Raw genomic sequence first — 15109 nt, forward strand, 5'->3', positions numbered from 1 at the left:
GACGCCGGCACACCTTAAGCTCTATCTGGGCTCCCTGAATCTAGCTAGCAGGAGCCTCGTGCTCCACTGCTGAACTATTAACTGAGTTCTCTAGACTAGACTGAGCTCCACTGCAGACTGACCTCTCTTAGGCTTCTCTACTGCAGGAACTCTTCAGAGGAACTGAACTGCCTAGCTCCACCTTCCCTATTTATATCCCTAACGGGCTCCCTCTGCTGGTCTGAGGTGGAAGGTGGAGATGTGTGAATGTTTATGGGGGCCTCTTGTGGAGGATTCCATCAATACACTCTTCTAGGATCTGTGATACCAAGCGCAGCGGGGCGTCACAGATGCTATTGACGACGAGGTTAGGTTGCGCCTTCCTGGACAGAGACGGAGTACTGGAAGCACGTCAACAACTGCATCCTCAACCACAACTCCGCCTCTGACCACAAGTCGTAGTGGCTCTTCAGGTCGCATGGGCTCTAAGCCTTGCATAGCCTGGGCATTTATTCAGATCGATAAGGATGACCCAACTCGTGTTATCTGTAATATTTGTCACCAAAAGCTAAGTAGAGGCCAAAAAATCCATAGTTTGAGTACTTCATGCATGTACCGTCACATGGATATGAAGCATAAGTTGCAGTGGGAAGCTCACTGTGCTACAATGCGGCCTAGCAGGCTGGGCCAACCACCGTCTGCCCCGTCTTGTGCATCCGCGGCCTCTTCATCCTCTGTGACTGGGGGGACAGCAGTCACACATGTTTTTGGACGCAGACCTGCCACCTCTTTACCTGCAACAGTCAGTGTGATTGGCAGGTCGTCAGTTCATTGGGAAGTGGAAACACCTGCTGGTGTTGAGAGCTCTCTGACATCGAGAGCACCACCTTTGGATCAAGGCAACCTAACATGTCCGCCTGCATCTTCCTCACAGACCGGCAGTTTGCCAGGGACACCCTACTCAACCCCGTCAAAGCACAACAGCCAGCCCTCGGTCCCTCAGATGTGGACAAGTAAAAGACCATTTCCTCCTAGCCATGAGAAAGCTAAGAGGTTGAATTTCACCATCTGCAAGCTGTTGGCTACAGAAATGCTGCCTTTCCGCCTGGAGGACACAGTGGATTTTTGAGACCTTATGTCCGTCGCAGTGCCCCAGTACCAGATGCCCAGTCGGCACTACTTCTCAAAGAAAGGTGTGCCTGCGCTCCACCAGCATGTCGCACACAACATCACCGCTTCTTTGAGAAACTCTGTGTGTGACAGGGTGCATTTCACCACAGACACTTGGACGAGTAGGCATGGACAGGGGCGTTACATGTCGCTGACAGGGCACTGGGTAACTATGGTGACAGCAGGACAAGGGGCTGCTGTCCAAGTCTTGCCGTCCCCGCGAGTTGTACGTCAATCCTCTTTATCTAGAAGTTCCTCCACTGCTTCTGCCTCCTCAACCTCCTCTCGGTCCTCCACCTGCACCCAAAGCCTGTCTGGTAATGCCACCTGCTTTCTAACTGCGCACCTCCTTACTATGCTGGCAGCAGGGCTCAACGGCATCAGTGTTTACTTTGAAATGTCTGGGAAATGTGAGTCACACAGCTGAGGACTTGTGGTCAGCTCTGGAGACCCAGTTTCATGAATGGTTGTCTCCACTGGACCTGCAACCAGGGAAGGCCGTGTGCGACAATGCTGCAAACCTGGGTGCGGCCCTTCGCCGGGGCAATGTTACACACGTGCCTTGTATGGCTCACGTGTTGAACCTGGTTGTCCATAAATTTTTAGCCCACTATCCCGGACTAGATGGCCTTCTGCAGAGGGCACGGTCGCTGTGTGCTCACTTCCGCCGTTCGCATCCCACAGCTCAACGACTTACATCTCTACAGAAGTCGTTGGGCCTGCCAGTTCACCGGCTGAAATGCGATGTGCCGACACGGTGGAATTCAACTCTGCACATGTTGCAGCGACTGTGGCAGCACCGACAAGCCCTGGTGCAATAGTTTCTGACGTATAGCCTGGGCCAACGAGATCCAGAGGTGGGGCAAATCACACAGCAGGAGTGGTCTCAGATCAGGGACCTATGAAGTTGACGCGCCCCCTGGGCCGTGGGGTACCCGGAGCCGGGCCGGTAGACGCTGGGGGTTGTAGTCACTGTGGCGGTGACCCGGTCCGTGACCCAGGGCGGTCAATCCAACGGTAATTTGTATATATGGATTTTATAATGTCCGACTACGCCACCTGTGGAGTGCGGCCAAAGGGGCCGCCGCTGCGGAACAGTACTCTGAAGCTGGTGGTTTTGCTGCAATGGTATTATTACTCACCACAGGAAGAGTGTAGCTTCAGGGCAGTGTGGGTGGATGATGGTGGTTGTAGTGCAGGGAGTCAGTAATGAACACAGAGTCCGTGTGATGCAGTCCCAAGATCTTTACTCACAGTTGTTGCAGTCCAGATTACAGGTACCAGAGCTATCTCACCCGTCGTGCTGTGCGTACTCAGTGAGGGGCTCAATCCACCCCCAGATAGCTCCGGAGTACTTAGCAGGACCCCCTTCTGTGTGTCCTTTCTCTGGCCTTCTCCCTGCACCTCACACCCAGTGACACTTCTATCCGGTATCCTCGGGCCTTGGCGGGCAACTTGTGTTCTGTCCCCTGGGTCCTATGTGGCTACCTTCTTAGTGAGACTGGTGTGGACTTTTGCCTGCAGTACATGAAATGCTGCAGCCTCCGGTTTCTAGTTGAGCCTTGCTGTTTCTCCTCTAGTTGAGGGACCGGTTCCCCTTATCTGGCCTGACCCCTCTACCTCCTGGTAGCAGCGGGAGTACAGGTGGCCTTCTGCACGGCCCGTAGCCCTAGGGTCCCTTCGGTTCCTGGAGCCTTCCTGCTCCCACTCCTCTCTTCTCTCCTTCAGTCCTGGGCCTCCCAGGCTAGGCCCGCCTCCGGAGCAGAGCTCATGCCGAGCCTCTGCTCCTGTCACTTTTCCTCCTCTGACTGGCTTGCTCTTTCTAAGATGGCTTCCTATTTATACTCTCCCTGTCATGTGCTCCCCTAAGCTGCTCCCCTAAGCACCCACTACATAGGATCCTCCCACCAGCTAGGGACCTGGGACTGTGCTCTCCCTTAGGAGCAATCTCGCCCTAACCCCACTGCGGGTATGTGTTGGATGCAGGTGTTAGGGTCCCGAGCCATACGCCTTCCTTACCTGAGGGTGAGATACCACACCTCTGGGTGAGATGCAGTAACTCTGTGGTGACTGCACCCTCAGGGGCGCCACACACCTTTCTGCACAGTTTTGAAATGGCGACGAAGATGTTTAGTGCTGACGACGATGCCATTATCAGCATAACTATTCCGGTGATTTACATGCTGGAGCACACATTAAACAGAATTCAGAGTCAGGTGGTCGGACAAGAGGAGGTGGAGGAAGTAGAGGAGGAGTCGTATGCGGAAGGGATAACATCTCCAAGGTCCAGACGGTTGGCAGCACCAAGGAGGCAGGCATGGGAGGGTGGGGGAGAGGGATTAAACAGGGCGCATGGTAGCAGCCAAACTGTTGAGGAAGGTGCAGGAGCCGAGGAAGAAGTGGAGGATGAACTGGCGATGGGCATGGAAGACTCAGATGAGGGAGACCTTGATCACATTTCTGTTGTGCGAGGTTGGGGGGAGAGGGCTGAGGAAAGAAGCATGATTCTTACCTCGCTACCAACACAACAAGGACTTGGTCCTCCTGGATGCGCAAGACACATGAGTGCCTTCTTGCTGCACTACCTGCAACATGACCCTCAGATTGCAGAATTCGAAGTAATCTCGACTACTGGGTTGCCACACTCTTAGATCCCCGGTACAAAAGTAAATTTGCCGAAATAATTCCTGCCATAAAAAGGGATTGACGCATGCAGGAGTATCTGCAGACGCTGTTGCAGAATCTTACATGTGCTTTTCCACAAAACACCAGTGATGCACGAAGTGAATCTCACAGTTCTAACTTGCCAACCGCGGGACTGTCGAGTCTTCATCACTCAAACCGTAACAGTAACACAGTATCTGCTGGTAACAGCAATTTTGTGAAATCGTTTCACCACTTTTTTAGACCATCCTTTGCAAGGCCACAGGAGACAAGAAGTCTGACACATAGTCAATGCCTAGAGAGGATGGTGCAGGAGTATCTCCAAGTGAACATCGAAGCCATGACTGTGTCACTGGACCCTTGCTCATTTTGGTATTCCAATCTGGAAAAATGGCCGGAGCTCGCCACTCACGCCTTGGAGATCTTGTCATGCCCTGCAGCCAGTGTTCTCTCTGAACGTGTGTTCAGCGCTGCTGATGGTGTGCTGACAGATAAGCGCACGCGGCTGTCCACTGAGAATGTAGACAGACTCACGTTCATAAAGATGAACAAATCATGGATTCGCAAGGACTTTTCTAATCCTGTGTTATCCTTGGGAGGCTAAAAGCTTGAGGATTTGGTAATATCACCTCACCAACCGTTTTAAGCAACTGTGGGGCAATTGATGCCACTTAACCCTAGAACGCATGACCATAAAAATCTACACTTTCATATACCTGGGGCCTTTTAGGCCCGTGTGCAAATAACATTGAATAAGTCAAACTCAAATGACAAACAACTATATACATGAAGAATACCTAGAGTTTCAAAATTCTAACTAAAGTAATCTTGCAGAAAATAGAAAACAATTAACAGGGCGGGACTGCGAGGCCCCAGGTATGCGTTCTAGGGTTAAGTGGTGTCTGTGCCACAATTTTGGGAAAAAATGGAAACTCTTTTTGGAGTCCCCTTGCTGTGTCTTACGTGACGTTGGCATCGTCAATTCCAGGTGGGTTGGGTCGCTCCCCCCCCCCTTTTAACTGTAAGAAACTACATACACTATGGCTTGGGGTAACACAGATGATTGAGATGATTGAGTCTGAAGAGCTGTTTACTCAGAAGTCTGCTCCAAATCTTCAGTGTCTGCTAGTCAGCGTAGAATTTTTAACTGCATCTAGCCTAGGCAATACTTTGGGCGTAGTAGCCCAGCTGCGAAGCAAGCTGCACCGCCTGTGTATCTAATAAGAATTTTTAAATGCATCTAGCCTAGGCAGACTGTGGGGACTCCCAACCAAACCCAGACGCTCAGCCCCCCTACAGCCCCCCTTTCCTTGACAATACAATAATGTAACTCTTACAACTGGATGGGTGAGGATCGGTCACAGCTTTATTAACTCTTTATACTCATTCCATTAGAAAGACATTTTATTTCTAAAATAATTCAGCTTGTTGCAGCATGCCCTGGGTCTCCACTCCGGCAACTTGGCCAACAAGTGTAACTCTCCAACATGTCCTTTCTATTTCCAGGCCACGGAGGATCCTGCGTACTCGTATGCAGGACTCTGACCCCCACCCATCACTCTTAACACTTGTTCCACTCCGTCCTGGAGTCCTGACAGGAATATGTCCAGTCCAATATCCATTAAGTGAACACCGTCGGGCCGTATGAGGCCTGCTTTATCTCCTTCCAGTTGTCGGTGTCGTACCACTACACCGCCTCTGTCTCTTCTAAATTTTGCCATCCGAATATTTATTACCCGCCTTGTCCGTTCGATGGCCGTGATGTCTCGCGCACCTTGCCATACCGCTATCGGCACAATCTCTGACCATACTATAGCTAGTTTTGTGAAAAATTCTCTGAAGCGCTCAGTGTCTAGTTTCATTATTGCCATTAGTTATGCGCTCTTGTGATGACCTAGGTTGTTTCCCCCGGCCTGTATAACTAAGATGACCAGACATCTTGCCTCTCTCCCTACCTTGATTACCTCCATTAGTACCTGTGGCCATAGCAGGCCTCTAATACCTCTCCAGTTGAAACATGTGTTATGAAACTCTAATTTCCTCCCGCCTGGGCGAACTTTCGCCCTTTAATCTGCCCAATATATATACGAGTGGCCTATCACCCACACTGTTGGCTTAGCGTCACCTGTAAAAGAAACAAACCACGTTAGGATAACAAGTCCGGTCTTATGTATCTTGCCAAACACGTGGATCACCATCTCTCTATCCTCTGAACTTCCGTTTCTGACAGTCCTGCTCTTGCTGCTTCTGTGGCCGCGTCTATGCGGAATGAGTGTGTCCCGTAATCTTTGGGGTGGTTCCCTGCCGATGTTATGCATTTATTAAATATAGCTTGGAACTGGTATCTTGATAATGGCGTCCCATCAATGTGTGATAGGAACAAATTACTTTGTGATCTGATGGTTAGATATGGTTTTACTATTGTTACCCGACTCAGTGTACCGCTTGTGGGTTGTAGAAGTACCCAAGTGCCCCTGCCCGCTGGAACCATTTTCGATTTGTGTATGCGTAGACGTATTGCATTATTGCCTATGACTACGTCCTGGTGTAATAAGCCTCCACTGGTGCTAATTTTGGATTGAGGGACTAATTCGCTTATGCATAGCGCCCCGAAGAAGGCGATCACAAATGCAGTAGACAGTAGTGTTGCTTCAAATTGTGAGTGTCATGTTAATGGTGTTAGGGATATGATGTGAGAAATCAGTTTTAGTGACACGGGACGGGACGTCTACACTCCTGACTTGGCTGACCCCTTTTCCACCCTTTTATGGATTGTCTGATGATGAATCTTTGTCACATCTCCCCAATTCAGTAGTTGGAAGTGAAATGCTACTCCGGTCAGACACCGCTGCGCTGACGCCCCTGATATGCCCCTCATCATTAGCTGGTGGAGAAATTCTATGGTGACTTGTGATCTGGCTTGTTCACATTGGTCAACCCGTCTGCCTGCTACTAGTCGTGTCCACTCTTCCCATGCCTTACCGTATGCTTGCCACGTCGACGGGGCAACTGACGCTCTGATTAATGGCATCAACTATTCGCCACTAGATCCCATAGGGAAGGTGGGCAACTGTTGTCCCGATGGGTGGGCCTTGTGGAAGAGCTCTGTGAAAATCTGCCAATTGAATTGTTATAAAGCGTTAGCAGCAGCTTTAAACCCCTCAGCATAGTGGCTAGCGCGGACCCATACATTGTGTTTTAGGCACAGGAATGCTAGCCTGGGTAGTAGGCCTAGCACTGGGAGAGACGATGATGCCATCTTATTAATGCAGTGCGCTAAGCTGGTGTTTTTTGTTATGAAGCGTATATTTTTGTAAGCCAGGAGCGCGCCCCATATTTCTATTGCTACCACTATTGGGAAGAAAAATTATTTTCAGGGCTAGATGCAGCGAAAAATTATTTTTAATTGAAAAGCTGGTGGAGCTTGGTAGAGATGGCCTAACACAATGAGACCCACACACTGCTAGAAGGCCAAATATTTTTTCAGAGTTAGATGCAGAAAAAAATTATATTCAGTTTGCAACCTGATGGAGGTCAGTATAGATGGATTAATAGAACAAGTCCCACACACTGCTAGAAGGCCAAATATTTTTTCAGAGGTAGGTGCAGACAAAAAATTATTTTGAATTTGCAACCTGATGGAGGTCAGTATAGATGACTAATAGAACAAGTCCCACACACTGCTAGAAGGCCAAATATTTTTTCAGTGCTAGATGCAGAAAAAAATTATATTCAGTTTGCAACCTTATGGAGGTCAGTATAGATGGACTAATAGAACAAGTCCCACACACAGCTAGAAGCCCAAATATTTTTTCAGAGGTAGATGCAGAAAAAAATTATATTCAGTTTGCAACCTGATGGAGGTCTGTATAGATGGATTAATAGAACAAGTCCCACACAGAGCTAGAAGCCCAATATTTTTTCAGAGGTAGATGCAGAAAAAAATATATTCAGTTTGCAACCTGATGGAGGTCTGTATAGATGGATTAATAGAACAAGTCCCACACACAGCTAGAAGCCCAATATTTTTTCAGAGGTAGATGCAGAAAAAAATATATTCAGTTTGCAACCTGATGGAGGTCAGTATAGATGGACTAATAGAACAAGTCCCACATACTGCTAGAAGGCCAAACATTTTTTCAGAGCTAGATGCAGAAAAATATTATATTCAATTTGCAACCTGATGGAGGTCAGTATAGATGGACTGATAGAACAAGTCCCACACACAGCTAGAAGGCCAAATATTTTTTCAGAGGTAGATGCAGAAAAAAATTATATTCAGTTTGCAACCTGATGGAGGTCAGTATAGATGGACTAATAGAACAAGTCCCACACACTGCTAGAAGGCCAAACATTTTTTCAGAGCTAGATGCAGAAAAAAATTATATTCAATTTGCAACCTGATGGAGGTCAGTATAGATGGACTAATAGAACAAGTCCCACACACAGCTAGAAGGCCAAATATTTTTTCAGAGGTAGATGCAGAAAAAAATTATATTCAGTTTGCAACCTTATGGAGGTCACTATAGATGGACTAATAGAACAAGTCCCACACACAGCTAGAAGCCCAAATATTTTTTCAGAGGTAGATGCAGAAAAAAATTATATTCAGTTTGCAACCTGATGGAGGTCAGTATAGATGGACTAATAGAACAAGTCCCACACACTGCTAGAAGGCCAAACATTTTTTCAGAGCTAGATGCAGAAAAATATTATATTCAATTTGCAACCTGATGGAGGTCAGTATAGATGGATTAATAGAACAAGTCCCACACACAGCTAGAAGCCCAATATTTTTTCAGAGGTAGATGCAGAAAAAAATATATTCAGTTTGCAACCTGATGGAGGTCTGTATAGATGGATTAATAGAACAAGTCCCACACACAGCTAGAAGCCCAATATTTTTTCAGAGGTAGATGCAGAAAAAAATATATTCAGTTTGCAACCTGATGGAGGTCAGTATGGATGGACTAATAGAGCAAGTCCCAGAACACTGCTAGAAGGCCAAACATTTTTTCAGAGCTAGATGCAGAAAAATATTATATTCAATTTGCAACCTGATGGAGGTCAGTATAGATGGACTAATAGAACAAGTCCCACACACAGCTAGAAGGCCAAATATTTTTTCAGAGGTAGATGCAGAAAAAAATTATATTCAGTTTGCAACCTTATGGAGGTCAGTATAGATGGACTAATAGAACAAGTCCCACACACAGCTAGAAGCCCAAATATTTTTTCAGAGCTAGATGCAGAAAAAAATTATATTCAGTTTGCAACCTGATGGAGGTCAGTATAGATGGACTAATAGAACAAGTCCCACACACAGCTAGAAGGCCAAATATTTTTTCAGAGGTAGATGCAGAAAAAAATTATATTCAGTTTGCAACCTTATGGAGGTCAGTATAGATGGACTAATAGAACAAGTCCCACATACAGCTAGAAGCCCAAATATTTTTTCAGAGGTAGATGCAGAAAAAAATTATATTCAGTTTGCAACCTGATGGAGGTCAGTATAGATGGACTAATAGAACAAGTCCCACACACTGCTAGAAGGCCAAACATTTTTTTCAGAGCTAGATGCAGAAAAAAATTATATTCAGTTTGCAACCTTATGGAGGTCAGTATAGATGGACTAATAGAACAAGTCCCACACACAGCTAGAAGCCCAAATATTTTTTCAGAGGTAGATGCAGAAAAAAATTATATTCAGTTTGCAACCTGATGGAGGTCAGTATAGATGGACTAATAGAACAAGTCCCACACACTGCTAGAAGGCCAAACATTTTTTCAGAGCTAGATGCAGAAAAATATTATATTCAATTTGCAACCTGATGGAGGTCAGTATAGATGGACTAATAGAACAAGTCCCACACACAGCTAGAAGGCCAAATATTTTTTCAGAGGTAGATGCAGAAAAAAATTATATTCAGTTTGAAACCTTATGGAGGTCAGTATAGATGGACTAATAGAACAAGTCCCACACACTGCTAGAAGGCCAAACATTTTTTCAGAGCTAGATGCAGAAAAATATTATATTCAATTTGCAACCTGATGGAGGTCAGTATAGATGGACTAATAGAACAAGTCCCACACAGAGCTAGAAGCCCAATATTTTTTCAGAGGTAGATGCAGAAAAAAATATATTCAGTTTGCAACCTGATGGAGGTCTGTATAGATGGATTAATAGAACAATTCCCACACACAGCTAGAAGCCCAATATTTTTTCAGAGGTAGATGCAGAAAAAAATATATTCAGTTTGCAACCTGATGGAGGTCTGTATAGATGGATTAATAGAACAAGTCCCACACACAGCTAGAAGCCCAATATTTTTTCAGAGGTAGATGCAGAAAAAAATATATTCAGTTTGCAACCTGATGGAGGTCAGTATAGATGGACTAATACAACAAGTCCCACACACAGCTAGAAGCCCAATATTTTTTCAGAGGTAGATGCAGAAAAAAAGATATTCAGTTTGCAACCTGATGGAGGTCTGTATAGATGGATTAATAGAACAAGTCCCACACACTGCTAGAAGCCGAATATTTTTTCAGAGGTAGATGCAGAAAAATATATATTCAGTTTGCAACCTGATGGAGGTCTGTATAGATGGATTAATAGAACAAGTCCCACACACAGCTAGAAGCCCAATATTTTTTCAGAGGTAGATGCAGAAAAAAATATATTCAGTTTGCAACCTGATGGAGGTCTGTATAGATGGATTAATAGAACAAGTCCCACACACAGCTAGAAGCCCAATATTTTTTCAGAGCTAGATGCAGAAAAAAATTATATTCAATTTGCAACCTGATGGAGGTCAGTATAGATGGACTAATAGAATGATGCTATGCCCAAAAGATTTTACTTCACTAGGTGCAGTAAAAAAATTGGTATTCTATACACAGGTGGTATATCTTGCAACACAGATAGGCTACTCCACTGACTAACACACTCTGCAATAGGCCAAAAAGGATTAGCTTTGCTAGATTCAGCCAAATGCTGTGAAAAAAACTTGCACAGCACTGGCACAGACCTGCCTGGCAAAAACTGATAGGAACTGATGTAACCTAGTCCTGAAAAGGACTCCAATTACAATTAGTCTTTACTCCCACAACCTATCTATTTAAGAGCACAGACCTGCCTGATAAAAGTCGTAGGAAATGCTGTAACCTAGTCCTTAAAAGGACTGCAATCACAACTATTCCCTACTCCCAAGCTATCTGTAGATTTGTGCGAAAATTGGCTTGAAATTAACAAGGTATAGCGCACACAGCAACAGCGGTGCCGTCTAACACGCAGCTGCAGCAGTGAGAAAATGGTGGCGACGGGGAAAATGGCTTGGTCTTATAGGGCAAGGACATGTGACATACACTGCCAATGACACATGCCCTTGCTTGTGTGAAAAAAAGCACTTCGCTCCGTGTGTGCGCTGCTGATAGGCTGACAGATTGCACCTCCCCACTGCAAATGCGGGAAAGAGAAAAAAAATGGAGATCTTCATTTTTCCTGCAGAGATCCATCCCCTGCCCCTCCCCCCACCCCGCTGTACACTCAAACTGCGTATTAACATTAATTTTCATCATTACTGAGCAAAAATCCAGTTATGATTTTGGTGCACGAACAGTTATCGAACATAACCTCGAACAGCCGAATTTTTCTCAAATTGTTCGTGTTCGCCGAACGGCTCGAACACCGCCCAAAACAGCTCGAATTTGAGATTGGTGAACAGTTCGAGTAGAACAACGCTCATCTCTAGTGAAGACTGAGAGGAGGGGGCATCTTTATATGCAGTATGGACAGGGGATTGCCTTGCACACACAACAGGGGGTTCTATTGCACGCACAACAGTGGAAGAAGCAGTGGTGACACCCGCTGACACTGGTCGTGGACCCTGGGTTTCGCCCCACAAAGTCGGGTGCTTTGCTGCCATGTGCCTGATCATGCTGGTGGTGGTCAGGCTGGTAGTTTTGTCACCCCTGCTGATGCTGGCATGGCAGGTGGAACATATGGCCTTTTTGGGGTTATCAGCAGAGTCTTTAAAAAAATTCCAGACTCTGGAAGACCTACCGCTTGTACTGGCAACGTCCCTCGTGTTGGTGTTACGGGGAACGGTTGCCTGCCTTCTGTCTGCGGCCACCACACTGCTTCTTCCTGCCTGTTGGGGTACTCTGCCTCCCTCCCCCTGTGTGCTGCTGGCCTCACTCTGCATGTCCTCCTTCCACGTTGGGTCAGTTACTAGATCATCCACCACCTCCTCATCTTCCACTTGCGCACCACGATCCTCCTCCTCACTTCCTGGCAATTGTGTCTCGTCATCGTCCACCTCTTGTGACAGATTGCCAACGTCGACTTCCTGTGGCCGTGGCTGTTCAAATATTTGGGCATCGCAACATGGGATCTCCTCTTCCACCACTTCAAGCGTATCAGGCGAGGGGCCCAAATATGGAAATGGACCAGTGAACAGCTCTTCAGAGTGTCCAAGTGTGGGATCACTTGCTGTCTGACTACACTCGGCATGGTGGGATGAAGGAGCATCAGGGTGAGGTGGAGTATGCGGTCGAGACTCACGGCTACTAAGAGTTGACCGTGTGGAAGACAGACCGGAGGTGGTGGTGCCCAGGTAACTGGAAGTATTGTCTGCTATCCAATTAATAACCTGTTCACACTGATCAGTTCTCAATACTGGTGTTGTTCTGTGCTTCCCTAGTAATTCGGTCAAGAAGTGGGAGCGAGAAGATGTGGCTGTTGGTTGTGGCACATTTTCACCTTGGCCACGGCCCCGTCCTCTGCTCGAACCATCACCAAAACGTCCACTTCCACGTCCCTTGCCACGCACCTTGCCCATTGTAAATGAAGTAAAATAGCTTACACTTGCACTATCAATGGAAAAAGGGTAATAAAGAGTAGATTAGAACCGTGGAAGAGGAAAACCACAGTTATTGTTTACTGGAGTATACCACACTTTTTTAAATAGAGATATTTGCGGCTCAACAGTGAGCGACACACTCAAACTGCTTTTTTTTAGATACCAAAGGCCCAAAACTGGATAGTACAGCGATTTGACCCGTGGAACTGCGAAACCACACTGGGATGTCGGGCCTACACAAGACTATTTTCAACAGATATATTTTTGTGTCACAACAGTCAGGAGACACTACTGTTTTTCTTTACGGAAAAAACTACCAAAACCTGAATAATAGAGATTTTTTACCGTGGGATGGCAAAACCACAATTATAATTTACTGGTGTATACCAGGCTTTTTAAAATATATATATATTTGCGGCTGAACAGTGAGCGACACACTCAAACTGTTTTTTTTAGATACAAATGGCCCAAAAGTGGATAATACAGAGGTTTGAACCGTGGAACTGCAAAACCACACTTGTATTTCTCGGGCCTACACCAGACTATTTTCAACAGATATATTTGTGTCTGAAAAATCAGGGAGACACTATTATTTTTTTTTTACAGCAAAAAATGCAAAAAGCAGGATAATAGAGATTTTTTACCGTGGAACAGCAAAAGCACACTTCTGTCTCTCTGGCCTACACCAGACTATTTTCAACAGATATATTTGTGTCTGAAAAATCAGGGAGACACTATTATTATTTTTATACAGCAAAAAATGCCAAAAACAGGATAATAGAGATGTTTTACTGTGGAACATCAAAACCACAGTAATAATTTACTGGTGTATACCAGACTTTTTTAAATATATATATTTGCGGCTGAACAGTGAGCGACACACTCAAACTGTTTTTTTTAGATACAAATGGCCCATAGAACTGCAAAACCACACTTCTATTTCTCTGGCCTACACCAGACTATTTTCAACAGATATATTTGTGTCTGAAAAATCAGAGGCACACTTTTTTTTTTTGGGGGGGGGGGACACCAAAAGGTTAATAAGATGGGTATTTGTACATTGTGAAGGAGGGAAAAAAAAAGAGGATTTAGATAAAAAAAAGGATTTTTCCTGGCCCCCGGGACCTGGAGCTAAGTCCAGCAATTTCAGCAACAGGAGCAGCACACAGGACTGTAATGCAGTGTTTGCTGGTATAACCACTGCGTCTCCTATACAGCCTGCCTGCCTGCCTGATATACCTGGGATGGATATTAGTCCTGAGAAGGACTGTTTATTTGATCTGGCAGCCTTTACAGACCCTACACTAACTATTTTGCAGCATATATCTCTCCCTAAATCAGCAGCGCTGTCCCTACACTGTCTGATCCGGAGCGACTGTGTCCAAGATGGCGGCGCCCGGTTTTAAATACTCAAGGTGACGCTGTGCGGCCAGCCAATCACTGTAATGCCCACAAACAACATGGCTGCGGCATTACAGTGACTGGCTGGCAATCCCTGCATGTTCATTGGCTCTGTAAAGAGCGCCAAACATGTAGGGCGGAGACCCGAGCTCCCGCCCGAGTAACCCGGAAATGCTCGGAGCTCGCCGAACATCCCGAGTAGCGTGATGCTCGGGCGAGTACCGAGCAGTGTCGAGCATGTTCGCTCAACACTAATAATGTTGTATTGGAAGGTGCAGGAGAACTCAGCGATGTCACTCTGCGGGGTGATGTTGCTGAGGATCCCCTAGCAGGAGCAAATGTCAGTGCCAAGGGTAATGGGGAGAGGCACGAAGACCATGAAGCAGGTGGTGCTGTGCCAGTGACCAGTGTCACAACTAGAGATGAGCGTTGTTCTACTCGAACTGTTCGCCAATCTCAAATTCGAGCTGTTTTGGGCGGTGTTCGAGCCGGTCGGCGAACACGAACAATTTGAGAAAAATTCGGCTGTTCGAGGTTATGTTCGATAACTGTTCGTGCACCAAAATCATAACTGGATTTTTTCTCAGTAATGATGAAAATTAATGTTAATACGCAGTTTGAGTGAACAGCGGGGCGGGGGGAGGGGCAGGGGATGGATCTCTGCAGGAACAATGAAGATCTCCATTTTTTTTTCTCTTTCCCGCATTTGCAGTGGGGAGGTGCAATCTGTCAGCCTATCAGCAGCGCACACACGGAGCAAAGTGCTTTTTTTCACACAAGCAAGGGCATGTGTGATTGGCAGTGTATGTCACATGTCCTTGCCCTATAAGACCAAGCCATTTTCCCCGTCGCCACCATTTTCTCACTGCTGCAGCTGCGTGTTAGACGGCACCGCTGTTGCTGTGTGCGCTATACCTTGTTAATTTCAAGCCAATTTTCGCACAAATATACAGATAGCTTGGGAGTAGGGAATAGTTGTGATTGCAGTCCTTTTAAGGACTAGGTTACAGCATTTCCTACGACTTTTATCA

The sequence above is a fragment of the Phyllobates terribilis genome, unplaced genomic scaffold (genome assembly GCF_046119375.1).
Source record: "Phyllobates terribilis strain yellow unplaced genomic scaffold, ASM4611937v1 Scaffold_217__1_contigs__length_3308461, whole genome shotgun sequence".
NCBI classification, from domain to species: Eukaryota; Metazoa; Chordata; class Amphibia; order Anura; family Dendrobatidae; genus Phyllobates; species Phyllobates terribilis.